This window comes from Oncorhynchus masou, unplaced genomic scaffold (assembly GCF_036934945.1).
Source record: "Oncorhynchus masou masou isolate Uvic2021 unplaced genomic scaffold, UVic_Omas_1.1 unplaced_scaffold_926, whole genome shotgun sequence".
Lineage (NCBI taxonomy): Eukaryota > Metazoa > Chordata > Actinopteri > Salmoniformes > Salmonidae > Oncorhynchus > Oncorhynchus masou.
This window is the reverse complement of record NW_027015742.1, coordinates 19,630-29,757: the sequence shown is the minus strand read 5'-3', so window position 1 is coordinate 29,757 and position 10,128 is coordinate 19,630. Positions and strand designations below refer to the sequence as shown.

Sequence of the window (10,128 nt, the reverse complement as noted above, 5' to 3'; positions counted from 1 at the left end):
TAGCCAGGGGCACACTCCAACACTCAGACAATATTTACAGATAGCCAGGGGCACACTCCAACACTCAGACAATATTTACAGATAAGGGGCACACTCCAACAGTCAGACATTATTTACAGATAGCCAGGGGCACACTCCAACACTCAGACATCATTAACAAAAGATGCATTTGTGTTTAGTGAGTCTACCAGATAAGAGGCTGTAGAGGTGACCAGGGATGTTCTCTTGATAAGTGTGTGAATTGAACCATTTTTGTCCTGCTAAGCGTTCAAAATGTAACGAGTACTTTTGGCTGTCAGGTCAAATGTATGGAGTAAAAAGTACATTCATTTTCTTTATGAATGTAGTGAAGTAAAAGTAAAAGTTGACATAAATAGTAAAGTAAAGTACACATACCCCCAAAAACTACCTCAGTAGTACTTTAAAGTATTTTTTACTTAAGTACTTTACACCACTGAGTATAATAGGCCATATGTTCTATGAAAGGGTCTCACATAAAGCAGCTACACAGACTATGTGCTACACAGACTATGTGCTACACAGACTATGTGCTACACAGACTATGTGCTACACAGACTATCTGCATTGACCATTTTGCACCAACCCTTTAGACTCGTCACATACGCTGCTGCTGTTCATTACTTGTCATGTTGCCTAGTCACTTTACCCCTACCTATACGTTAGTGGATGCTGGTGACTTGAATAAATTGAGGACGGTGGGAGACGCACAGTATAGGCACGGTCACGCACAGGGACGACAAAGTGGGCTTTAAAAAATCATCAAAGACAAATGATTTTAAACTAAAGCATTTAATAAAGACATTTATAGTACCATATTGTAAGTAAGGGGAATGAGAGGGCTACTTACAGTGTTGGGAAGGGATCACAGCTGTGACTGAATGAGGGGATGAAGCATGAGTTGAGGTGTTCAGAGACTTGACTTCAGTGCAGGACAGGATTTGACTGAAAAGACTAAAAACAATAACACTACACTACACAGTCAGACAAAAGAGCTAATAATGACTTAGTCCAAGTAAGGAGTACAATCATTGATGTGTAATAATGTGATTGTGATTGACTCTACGTAAAGTAATGAGAGAAAATGGATAGAGGTACTCACAGTGCTTGGAGGGGAAACACTCAATGTGCCTGTGGATGAACGGGCCCATGAGACGTGGCTTCAGTTCATGTCAGGAGAAAGTTGACAATGGCACTAGAGTGGAGTAGTCATCACCTCTTAATCAGTGAACAGGAGGGGCCTTAGCTGTAAATACAAAATGGCAGATACATTCCATTACAGCTGCACCACTGTAGGTTTGAATAACGAGTTTCTCCATGAGGTTAAACTCGGATATCTCAAAATTCACAAAGTCAAATAGACTGAGGATCTCGCACACTTGACACATCAAAGTACCTGACGATAACGGAAAACAAGCAAGCAGACTGGTGGCACCATAGGTCCCAGAGTGGTGGGGCAATTTTTACCCCTGGGGCCCGGAGTTTTTCCTTATCTGTTAAACTAGCCAGGAAAACTCTGGACCCTATAAGGTATGACAGTGATTAATCAGTTGTAAAAAAAAAGGTTTTTCAGGTCACATAGTTTTCTATGATGGGACCAGTTTTGTTTCAGGTCCCATGGTTTAAAAAACTGGAGAAAAAACTCCTGGCCCTGGGGGAAGCAACTTTATACTTGTTTCTATGAATCACATTCAGACTAAATAAGGAGGGGGATTTCCTCTACCCAGAAACAGAGACAACAATTGATAGAGAATAGAACTCACAGAGCTGAGCTTTATGCATGTTTGTATCGTTCAGGTCTATGCAACTGTAGGTCTTTAAAAAATGTACTCACATCTGCAAACACTATTATGTTGATTGATTCATTCCAGTTAATCATTTGGGATTGAAAATGTATAGACAGCCTAATACAATACACTTGGTTCATTCTCTGATCCTAATCCTATGATTGGATGAACAACATGTCAGTTTATTCTGAAAAAGCTTTGATTGGTTGGAGGTCGTCCTCCGGAAGTGGTCATAATTACCATGTATGTCTATGGAAGGGGGTGAGGCCTACAAGCCTCCTAGGTTTTCTATTGAAGTCAATGTACCCAGAGGAGGACAGAAACTAGCTGTTCCCTGGCTACACCATGGTGCTACCCCAGAGAGTGCTGTTGAAGTTACTATAGACCTTCATTGCAAAACAATGTGTTTTAATTATTTGGTGACAGAAGAAGAAATTCTTATTTTCAATGACAGCCTAGGAACAGTGGGTTAACTGCCTGTTCAGGGGCAGAATGGCTATCCACTTGTACCTTGTCAGCTCAGGGATTTGAACTTGCAACCTTTTGGTTTCTAGTCCAACGCTCTAACCACTAGGCTACGCTGCCGCCCCAACATGAATATATTAGTATAGTTTAATCTAAAAACAATCACTTTTTTAGTGTTTCAATATTTGTATTTTTATGATATTTCACTGAGGAGGATGGTCCTCCCCTTTTTTTCCCTTTTATTTCACCTTTATTTAACCAGGTAGGCTAGTTGAGAACAAGTTCTCATTTGCAACTGCGACCTGGCCAAGATAAAGCATAGCAGTGTGAACAGACAACACAGAGTTATACATTGAGTAAACAATTAACAAGTCAATAACACAGTAGAAAAAAAGAGAGTCTATATACATTGTGTGCAAAAGGCATGAGGAGGTAGGTGAATAATTACAATTTTGCAGATTAACACTGGAGTGATAAATGATCAGATGGTCATGTACAGGTAGAGATATTGGTGTGCAAAAGAGCAGAAAAGTAAATAAATATAAACAGTATGGGGATGAGGTAGGTCAAATTGGGTGGGCTATTTACCGATAGACTATGTACAGCTGCAGCGATCGGTTAGCTGCTCAGATAGCAGATGTTTGAAGTTGGTGAGGGAGATAAAGTCTCCAACTTCAGCGATTTTTGCAATTCGTTCCAGTCACAGGCAGCAGAGAACTGGAACGAAAGGCGGCCAAATGAGGTGTTGGCTTTAGGGATGATCAGTGAGATACACCTGCTGGAGCGCGTGCTACGGGTGGGTGTTGCCATCGTGACCAGTGAACTGAGATAAGGCGGAGCTTTACCTAGCATGGACTTGTAGATGACCTGGAGCCAGTGGGTCTGGCGACGAATATGTAGCGAGGGCCAGCCGACTAGAGCATACAGGTCGGAGTGGTGGGTGGTATAAGGTGCTTTAGTAACAAAACGGATGGCACTGTGATAAACTGCATCCAGTTTGCTGAGTAGAGTGTTGGAAGCTATTTTTCTCCTCTGAGGTGCCATTGTTTTTGTGACTGTTAGGGCTCAGGCTATCCACTTGTTTTTGTGACTGTTACAGTAGTTAGCCTGGATTATATCCCAGAACACATATTGTAGGATCTTGGTAAATGGTGAACCCTACAATGCTGTGAACTCTACAACAGTATTACTGTTCAGTACATTAGTCAAGAATCTCTTTGTTCAAAGTAGATTTAAATGTTTAAATTTTACCTTTATTTAACTAGGTTGCTAACGCTAATGTTAGCTATGTGGCTAACGTTAGCTAGGCTAGGGGTTATGAATTATAAATTAATTACTTAAAAATCATACAATGTGATTTTATGCATTTTTGTTTTAGATTCCGTCTCTCACAGTTGAAGTGTACCCATGATAAAAATTACAGACCTCTACATGCTTTGTAAGTAGGAAAACCTGCAAAATCGGCAGTGTATCAAATACTTGTTCTCCCCACTGTATATCCCTGTTAGTCAGCATTTCTCTTTTGCCAAGATAATCCATCCACCTGACAGGTGTGGCATATCAAGAAGCTGATTAGACAGCATATTCTTTACACAGGTGCACCTTGTGCTGCAGACAATAAAATGCCACTCTATTAGTTTGCCACACAACACAATGCCACAGATGTCTCAAGTTTTGAGGTAGCATGCAATTGGCTTACTGACTGCAGAGCTGTTTCCAGAATGTGCACCAGAGCATCATTTTGCCAGATAATTTCATTTTAATTTCTCTCAACTGGGGACCGTCTGAGACCACCACCTGGAACATCATTTCAACTGAAGAATTGATGTCTGACTGCAGTTTGGAGTTGCAATCCTACTTCAATGGGCAAATGCTCACCTTCGATGGCCATTGGCACGCTGGGGAATTGTGCTCTTTACGGATGAATCCTGGTGTTAACTGTACCGGGCAGATAATGCATGTCGCAAGGATCTGTCCACAATTCCTGGAAGCTGAAAATGTTCCAGTTCTTCCATGGTCTGCATACTCACCAGACATGTCACCCATTGAGCATGTTTGGGATGCTCTGGATCAACGTGTACGACAGCCTGTTCCAATTCCAGCCAATATCCAGCAATTTTGCACAGCCATTGAAAGGAGTGGGACAACATTCCACATGCCACAATCAACAGCCTGATCAACTCTATGCAAAGGAGATGTGTCGGACTGCCCTATCTTTTTTTAAAGGTATCTGTGACCAACAGAAGCATATCTCTATTCCCAGTCATGTGAAATCCATAGATGAAGGCCTTATGCATTTATTTAAATTGACTGATTTCCTTATATGTAAACTCAATAAAAAAAATTGAAATTGTTGCATGATGCTTTTATATTTTTTGTTCGTGTACTTTGAAGAACTAATAAAATAGTTATTTTGTTAGACAGAATAGGCAGCAGCTCTACAGAGATGAGATGTCTTGGAATGAAATAATGAAGTCATCAAATAAAACATATTTAATGAAGGTAAAGTCATGTGAATAAATGATGGTTAGTAAGTGATAAACAGTAATGGGCAGTGACAACCATCATGGGACTTTTATTCATTGTTTCATTCTGTGTTACAGCATTCAACCAACATAATGCGTAGTGCATTTAATGTATTTTTAAAAAATTATCGAAACCGAACCATAATTATTTTTTAAATAATCGAACCGAAACTGAACCGATATTAAAAAGCACTAATCGCTCAGCACTAGCAGTAGGCTCGTGCTCTCTCACATTCAGGTTATCATGTAAGGTAGGTTAATGTGTACCTGACAACAGAATCTGTCATCACTAGAACGCCACATTACTTTTCTCAATTAAAACCCTTGTATAAGGCAAGCAAACCAGTGTCCCTCGTTCACTATCAAGGACGGTCAAGGTCATTTAAATGAATTCCGCATTGTAACTTTACACAGAGACAGTCAAGCATGGTATTGTTACTTATGTTATCATTACAGGACACATAAACTGCCAGTAGGGTATGTTATGCTTTCCTGGAGTTAATTGGTAAAGAGATGGGAAGAGCGTGTTTGGAGAGAGAGAGAGATAACGAAAGAGAGATGGGGAGAGAGATATAATGAAAGAGAGAGGGGGAGAGAGAGATAACGAAAGAGAGAGGGGGAGAGAGAGAGATAACGAAAGAGAGAGGGGAGAGAGAAAGATAACGAAAGGGAGAGAGGGGAGAGAGAGAGAGATAACGAAAGAGAGAGATAATGAAAGGAGAGAGAGAGATAACGAAAGAGAGAGGGGAGAGAGAGAGATTATGAAAGAGAGAGGGGAGAGAGAGAGATAATGAAAGAGAGAGGGGGAGAGAGATATAATGAAGAGAGAGAGGGGAGAGAGAGATAACGAAAGAGAGAGGGGGAGAGAGAGATTATGAAAGAGAGAGGGGAGAGAGAGATTATGAAAGAGAGAGGGGAGAGAGATAATGAAAGAGAGAGGGGAGAGAGAGATATAATGAAGAGAGAGGGGGAGAGAGATATAATGAAAGAGAGAGGGGAGAGAGATATAATGAAAGAGGGGGGAGAGAGATAACGAAAGAGAGGGGGAGAGAGATAATTAAAGAGAGGGGAGAGAGAGAGATAATGAAAGAGAGTTGAAAGAGTTGGGAGAGAGAGAACGAAAAGAGAGAGAGAGAGATAATGAAAGAGAGAGGAGATAATGAAAGAGAGGGGGAAAGAGATATAATGAGAGGGGAGAGATATAATGAAAGAGAGGGGGGGGAGAGAGCAGCGAGAGAGAGAGTGTGTGTGTGTGCTGTTGTTCTATGCTGTTTTGAGGGGTCAACACTCACCAACTCAACACTCACAGCTGCAAATTATTGTTGTTCAATGCTGCCCAGAGGGCACTGCCTCCCCCTTTGTGCGATCAAGCGCGAAACAAGCACGCACAAGGTAGTCAACTGATGATAAGTAGTAGTCTAACCGTCCAGCAACAGGTAGGGACATTTCTTCCGTAATTTAACATGTGTCGGATACTTGCTCTACCAATGTAAGCTATTATAATATGATTTCGGAAAGCGGCGGTCAGTGAGACATATCCGACAAGGCAGCGGCTTTAGTACGAGTTTTGTTGTTGTTGTTTTTTTCGCGCACCGCATGCAGGCTCTGTTTTGTCCCACTTCATTTATCCACCAAATCCGCAATACGCGGAGACTAAAGCGTGTGTCCGTCCCATTGATGAGAAAACAAACAGCATGTCATCTCCAGACAAGACAACCCAAAGGAATGAAGTCCTGAATAACATACGGAGGTCCTCGATGGTGGCGGGACATGGGAGAAAACAGACGGAGTTTGAGATGTCACAAGCCGCGTCAGCCTCACAACCTGGAGCGCATATTTCTAACAACAGGTTTCTGTGTGACGCCGAGGGCATCACCATTCACACAACTGTCACTCGACCGTCGGTGTCTCACCTACCCGGGCTCAATCTGAACCCCCGGATGTCCGTATACAGCACAACTCGTCAAGTTATCGTCAGCCGTGCTTACATTCAAGGACGCGCTTATAACTTTCTGGAAAGACCATCTGGGTGGAAATGCTTCGTGTATCACTTCTCGGTGTGAGTGTTTATAATGAATCACTTTGATATAACAATAACACATGACTTGCATGTGTCAACCAAGCCAAGTGCTTTGTGGGCGTTTTGCCAAATGATTCAAAGCAGTTGAAGGGCATGACACGAGGCGATCCTTTTGATCATTTCTAGCAGTCCTAATACAATACTTTACACGTGATTAACGGTACAATTATGTTACTGAATTACACTATAGGCTATAAAATGGAGGCTATATGTAGACGTATACAGCTGAACAAATTCCCTTCAGTATTTAATGAACAACATGGGGGCACTGGCGTCAGACTGCTATTATGTAGTACTGACCGTTTTGTCTGAACGTGGCATTTCTGCCGATCTCCACGGTCTGGTTTCCTGGACACATATTACGCCTATGACTGGTCTAAAAATACTGTATATTTCAATGGAGATTCTCAGTTGAGCAGACTTTTTAGTCTAGGGGAAACCAGCCCTATATCATCATGTTGTCCAGGGGAAACCAGCCCTATATCATCATGTTGTCCAGGGGAAACCAGCCCTATATCATAGCATGTTGTCCAGGGGAAACCAGCCCCTATATCATCATGTTGTCCAGGGGAAACCAGCCCTATATCATCATGTTGTCCAGGGGAAACCAGCCCTATATCATAGCATGTTGTCCAGGGGAAACCAGCCCTATATCATCATGTTGTCCTTAGGAAACCAGCCCTATTTCATCATGTTGTCCAGGGGAAACCAGCCCTATATCATCATGTTGTCCAGGGGAAACCAGCCCTATATCATCATGTTGTTAGGGAAACCAGCCCTATATCATCATGTTGTCCAGGGAAACCAGCCCTATATCATCATGTTGTCCAGGGGAAACCAGCCCTATATCATCATGTTGTTCAGGGAAAACCAGCCCTATATCATCATGTTGTCCAGGGGGAAACCAGCCCTATATCATCATGTTGTCCAGGGGAAACCAGCCCTACATCATCATGTTGTTCAGGGGAAACCAGCCCTATATCATCATCAGGGGAAACCAGCCCTATATCATCATGTTGTCCAGGGGAAACCAGCCCTATATCATCATGTTGTCCAGGGGAAACCAGCCCTATATCATCATGTTGTCCAGGGGAAACCAGCCCTATATCATCATGTTGTCCAGGGGAAACCAGCCCTATATCATCATGTTGTCCAGGGGAAACCAGCCCTATATCATCATGTTGTCCAGGGGAAACCAGCCCTATATCATCATCATGTTATCATCATGTTGTTCGGGGAAAACCAGCCCTATGTCATCATGTTGTTCAGGGAAACCAGCCCTATATCATCATGTTGTCCAGGGGAAACCAGCCCTATATCATCATGTTGTCCTTAGGAAACCAGCCCTATATCATCATGTTGTTCAGGGAAACCAGCCCTATATCATCATGTTGTCCAGGGAAACCAGCCCCTATATCATCATGTTGTCCAGGGGAAACCAGCCCTATATCATCATCCATGTTGCCCAGGGAAACCAGCCCTATATCATCATGTTGTTCAGGGGAAACCAGCCCTATATCATCATGTTGTCCAGGGAAACCAGCTATATCCATGTTATATCATCATGCCCTATAGCATTGTCCAGGGGAAACCAGCCCTATATCATCATGTTGTCCAGGGAAACCAGCCCTATATCATCATGTTGTCAGGGAAACCAGCCCTATATCATCATGTTGCCCAGGGAAACCAGCCCTATATCATCATGTTGTCCAGGGGAAACCAGCCCTATATCATCATGTTGTCCAGGGGAAACCAGCCCTATATCATCATGTTGTCCAGGGGAAACCAGCCCTATATCATCATGTTGTCCAGGGGAAACCAGCCCTATATCATCATGTTGGGAAACCAGCCCTATATCATCATGTTGTCCAGGGGGAAACCAGCCCTATATCATCATGTTGTCCAGGGGGAAACCAGCCCTATATCATCATGTTGCCCAGGGAAACCAGCCCTATATCATCATGTTGTCCAGGGGAAACCAGCCCTATATCATCATGTTGCCCAGGGGAAACCAGCCCTATATCATCATGTTGTCCAGGGGAAACCAGCCCTATATCATCATGTTGTCCAGGGGAAACCAGCCCATGTTGTATATCATCATAGCATGTTGTCCAGGGAAACCAGCCCTATATCATCATGTTGTCCAGGGAAACCAGCCCTATCATCATCATGTTGTCCAGGGGAAACCAGCCCTATATCATCATGTTGTCCAGGGAAACCAGCCCTATATCATCATCATGTTGTCCAGGGGAAACCAGCCCTATATCATCATGTTGTCCAGGGGAAACCAGCCCTATATCATCATGTTGTCATCAGGGGAAACCAGCCCTATATCATCATGTTGTCCAGGGGAAACCAGCCCTATATCATCATGTTGTCCAGGGGAAACCAGCCCTATATCATCATGTTGTCCAGGGGAAACCAGCCCTATATCATCATGTTGTCCAGGGGTAACCAGCCCTATATCATCATGTTGTCCAGGGGAAACCAGCCCTATAGCATCATGTTGTCCAGGGGAAACCAGCCCTATATCATCATGTTGTCCAGGGGAAACCAGCCCTATATCATCATGTTGTCCAGGGGAAACCAGCCCTATATCATCATGTTGTCCAGGGGAAACCAGCCCTATATCATCATGTTGTCCAGGGGAAACCAGCCCTATATCATCATGTTGTCCAGGGGAAACCAGCCCTATATCATCATGTTGTCCAGGGAAACCAGCCCTATATCATCATGTTGTCAGGGGAAACCAGCCCTATATCATCATGTTGTCCAGGGAAACCAGCCCTATATCATCATGTTGTCCAGGGGAAACCAGCCCTATATCATCATGTTGTCCAGGGGAAACCAGCCCTATATCATCATGTTGTCCAGGGAAAACCAGCCCTATATCATCATGTTGTCCAGGGGAAACCAGCCCTATATCATCATGTTGTCCAGGGGAAACCAGCCCTATATCATCATGTTGTCCAGGGGAAACCAGCCCTATATCATCATGTTGTCCAGAAACCAGCCCTATATCATCATGTTGTCCAGGGAAACCAGCCCTATATCATCATGTTGTCCAGGGAAACCAGCCCTATATCATCATGTTGTCCAGGGGAAACCAGCCCTATATCATCATGTTTGCCCAGGGGAAACCAGCCCTATATCATCATGTTGCCCAGGGGTAACCAGCCCTATATCATCATGTTGTCCAGGGGAAACCAGCCCTATATCATCATGTTGTCCAGGGGAAACCAGCCCTATATCA

At 43.3% G+C, this 10,128-nt stretch overlaps 1 long non-coding RNA gene across 1 annotated transcript; it reads right to left on the bottom strand.

The window, feature by feature from the left end:
- Positions 1 to 860: 860 nt before the first annotated feature.
- Positions 861 to 6,211, bottom strand: LOC135538182 (uncharacterized). Its single transcript, XR_010455333.1, has 3 exons — positions 6,088 to 6,211; positions 1,121 to 1,264; positions 861 to 972 (listed from the first exon to the last, which is right to left on the bottom strand). It is a non-coding gene; the product is annotated as an uncharacterized LOC135538182 (long non-coding RNA).
- Positions 6,212 to 10,128: the final 3,917 nt, after the last annotated feature.